The sequence below is a fragment of the Pinus tabuliformis genome, chromosome 5_1, assembly GCF_031772625.1.
Source record: "Pinus tabuliformis cultivar Carrire ecotype Pingquan chromosome 5_1, CPIR1, whole genome shotgun sequence".
NCBI classification, from domain to species: domain Eukaryota; kingdom Viridiplantae; phylum Streptophyta; class Pinopsida; order Pinales; family Pinaceae; genus Pinus; species Pinus tabuliformis.
Window position 1 is genome coordinate 501,986,399 of NC_142305.1, and position 4,556 is coordinate 501,990,954.

The window sequence follows — 4,556 nt, forward strand, 5'->3', positions numbered from 1 at the left end:
ATGTGTTTCTTTTAAGAAATCAACTTTAATTAGGGTCTACTCCATCAAATATATATCTGTGAAGTTCCCTTTAGATAAAAATATGACTTCATCACTATAAACCCTTTAAAATTTAGATAACCATCCACCTAATAATTAAATTACAAATAATAAAAACTTTATTCCAAAATAAATCATAAAATAAAACTATCCACCTTATAATAACTCCAAATAAATAAATAAATAATGTATGTTATTTAAGTTAATCCATCTATTAACTTAACCTCTTTAAAAACATGTTCACTTAACCTCTTCAAAAACATCTTCATAATACAAAACTAATTTTACATCAACCATCCACCTAACAATTAAATTACAAAATATGTAAACTTTATTACCAAAACATCTTCATAATACAAAACTAATTTTACATCAACCATCCACCTAACAATTAAATTACAAAATATGTAAACTTTATTACCAAAATAAACTATGAAATCAATTGCTGTAAATCGACCAAGAAAAATATCATGTTGCTCAAGTTAATCGATCGGTTAACTTAATCTCTTTAGAAACGTCTTCATAATATAAAATTAATTTTACATGGGGCCATTTAGCCATTTAGTCGTCCAGTAGGTCTATGAAAACAAATTCTTATAAAAATAATTTAGCCAGAGGGCAATAAGCGACGCTCTAGCTTAAAACACAGTGGAGGAGCTCATTTGAGCGGAAGATTCAGAAAAGGATACTTGCTCGAAATTAGAAGGGGTCTTTTGCAGACCTTGGAAGCCGACATTAATTGGTTGTTGCTGCTCCTGGGAGAGATATTCCAATCTGAATCTGCTCTGAACTTCTTCTGAAAAAGGTGATAGCTTGGCACTGGTAGAATCATTGTGCAATCCTGAGATGAAATCTGTCGAAGTGCAATTTTTCCATTGGCGGTTCATGGAGGAGGAGGTTCGGTTCATTATTGTACTCTGCACTGTAGCCTTCACGTTACTGAAAGTAAAAGGCGGGGTCGAGTTTTGGAAGAAATCCTGGTTCTGGAAATAGACAGTGGGATTCCATACGGGAGAAACACGAGGGGGAACCACGTTGTAGCCTGCTTCAGAAGGTCCCAGTTTGCTCAAATGGCCAAAAGACAGGTTGCTCTGTTCAACACCACTGTGCTCGATTGAGGTTGAGTTGGTTGATTCTCCATCTCCTGTTCATCAATATTTTCAAATGGTACACCATTGAAATTTTGCTTCGGCTCCAGTGCGAATTTCTCAGCACTGACTTTCCTTCTGTATATTCTACAGAGAACCCAATCATCCAACTGCAACGAGAACAGTGCTTTGAATCAACGAGAAGAGTGCTTTGAATCAGTATACACAAATGAAATGACAAAGCTCATAGGAAAAGGGAAAAACCTTAATTGTATTTGTATTTCAAAATATTCTCAAAATGAATTATCTAAAATATTTTCAAAATCGATAATCTGAAAATGGTTATCTGTGAAACTTAATTTATATCTGTAGAAAAGAATAGATGGATAGTACCCGATCATATCTGATCGGGTCATGTAGTAACAAGGTTCAAATTTCTCGGTGTGTTAGGATACCTCAGCTGCATACATCACCGCACTCCCACTTGACACCTATCATAATTATAAACGGCTCGTCTCGCCGTGACCTTATCTTGGATTCTCAATACTTTTGTAGCTTCATCCCCTGCAAGGACAGAGAACCCCTGGTTGTCCCAGCCTTGTTCGCGACTAAGGTCTCTCAGGGAAGTAAGAATAGGAGAGCACTCATCTTGGGGTGGACTTTCTATTTATATGCTTTCAGTAGTTATCCGCTTCGCACTTGGCTACCCAGCGTCTACGGTGGGCACAATAACTGGTACACCAGAGGTGCGTCCTTCCGGGTCCTCTCATACTAGGGAAAGGTCCCCTCAATGCTCTAAGGCTCGCACAGGATATGGACCGAACTGTCTCAGGTTCTGAACCCAGCTCACGTACCACTTTAATGGGCGAACAGCCCAACCTTGGAACGTACTACTACCCCCAATCTCAAAATCCACCATCTAAAATATTCTCAAAATCAAAATCGACAATCTAAAAGTATTTATAAAACCCTGTATTTCAAAATATTCCCAAAATCTACCATCTAAAATATTACCAAAATCAATAATCTACAAAATGATTACCAACCGTAATTAATTGAGATAAGCACTTACTCTTAAGTTGCCTTTCTTCCTTACAGGCCTGGTAACTTCGGCAAGACGGTATTCATGCATAAGCCAATTGGTTTTTGTCCCATTGGGTGGTTTCCCAACATAGAAGACAAGAGCTTTCTTGACTCCCACTCTCATCTTTACTCCTTTAGTAGCAGTAGAAGAAGTGATGGGCTTATCAGCACCGGTGGCTTTCCAGTATCCAGAACCAGCTGCCCTGTTGGGCCTTGACCCATTTGGGTATTTTCTATCCCTGGGAGTGAAGAAGTAAAATTCCTTTTCTCCAAACAGGGCCAAAGCTGTAAACAAAAAATAAATAAAACAACAAGTTCTCCAAACAGGGCCAAAGCTGTAAACAAAAAATAAATAAAACAACACGTTCTTCAGTAAGTTTTGAATTGCATCTGTTTCCAAATTCAAGAATCTGTTTAGAAATATGTGCTCCGCCGCTACAGAGCTAAAAAGGGGAAAAGGGCAAAAGGAAAATTTACGTGGAAGCTGCCATGGATCATATTTGTAGAGGTCCACATCTGCTATTATGGGAACAGGCAGCGGTTGCGAGGTCGCTTTCTTGCACAAGTAATGCACCACCAGCTCTTCCTCTGTAGGGAAGAATCTGAATCCCGGAGGCAATTGTAAGTCCGCCTCTGCATTTCTTTTGCCCATACTTGTGTTTTCTTTCAAGGAACTCATGATCCTCTGAACTGTGACTGCTGCTGATATTTCTTTTGGTGCTTCCCCTGCCTTGTCATTTTATAGAGATATCTGACATTGTTTTCTTGTGCAAAGAATCTCTTCTCCTTGGAGCCAATTGCCCCGGGATTGTTGCCCTCACCGCGTCCCCGCGGAGATTGGCTCTTTGAAAATATACAAATCCTCTGTGGGGCACCCACCATTGCTCATAAACCTCCCCTGGAAAAGTTCCCCTAAAAACCAGGTAAGGGGAATGAACTTAACCCATTCAATCAAATATGGCCGACAAAACTGCACAGTCGAGAGGTCAAATTTACCCTATACCGTTAAGATTTATTGGTTTATGGCCGGGAGATTAACCAGTGAACACATCGCAATTTCAGGTGGCTGCAGAGTCTTGTCACAAGACACCGAGCCGTGATAAAGACTGCCTGCGCTTTCTTCGGTCATTGATAACGCGGTAATCAAACGAGATTACTCTCTGTTGTCGTTTTTGGTAGATTTTGGTGGTCCATTTTATTCCAAATATTATAAAAAAAAATTGAAGAGATGGATTTGTAAGTTATTAATTTTATATAATTAATGTGTTGAATATTCGTATATGAAAATATAATTCAATTAAAAATTATAATCTTATAATTTATTTATTTCTTAAACTTAATATCCCTATACCATTGATAACATAGTTTTCAGAGATTACTTTGTCCATTACTTAAAGGGGATTCGAAAAGGGTTTTAAATACTGATGCTAATATTTGCACAAGCGGTCAATCTCCACTCATCATATTAATGGTAATATGCTGTGGTGGGTGGTAATTTCCGGGGTTAAATGTATTGAGTATTTATTTTTATTTTATTTATTTTATAATTAAATATTAATTATTTTGACATTTGTATATGAGTGATGATGTTATTTATTTTATAAAATTATCAGTTTAATGGGTAAGTTAAAAAATTTGCATGTATTTATACATATATTGAATTGCAAATAAGATGGTAAAAAATTATTCTCCTCATTAAGATATTAAGATAAGCATTAGACTATGTGGTCCTCACAATATGTAAAACCCAAAATAAGACTTCAAAATAACAAAAGACTTGCTCACCATTAGAAATTCTTTAAATGTGTTAGAAAAATAAAATTATACACACTTAAACCTAATAAAAAACTATAACCACTCTTAAAAAAACTTAATTATTAATAATCTTACCATATTATTAAGAACCACACCATAGAGAGAATGTCTAGAAACTCAATTGACTAACAATGACACTCAACTTATAAGGAACTTATTCATAACTCATAATAAAAGTTTCAATATTTTGTGAACTAGAGGAAGGGAAGAAAGAAGGATGTTAGTCACTAGTAACATGAGTCCTTTTCGATTTTCTATATAAATAACAATTTACATTATACAATTTGTATTATTTGGTGGTAGATTTTTATCTTTTTTTGGTTTCAAGTTTAAAATGGAGTGTAGTGAAATAGTGATTTTTTTAACAGTTTTTATTTAATATTTTAAACCTAAAATAAAGTCTAGAAAAATTGTTTAGTTGTCCCCAAGAAATAATAGAATTGACTTTTTTCTTTGTATAAGTGAAATAATGATTTTGTATTTTATTTTGAGATTTTTTATGTAATATCTTTAATGTTGGTATGTTAATGA

The 4,556-nt window shown here is 35.4% G+C and overlaps 1 pseudogene; it reads right to left on the reverse strand.

Moving 5' to 3' along the window:
• Positions 1-612: 612 nt before the first annotated feature.
• Positions 613-2,862, reverse strand: LOC149165687 (uncharacterized; annotated as a pseudogene).
• Positions 2,863-4,556: the final 1,694 nt, after the last annotated feature.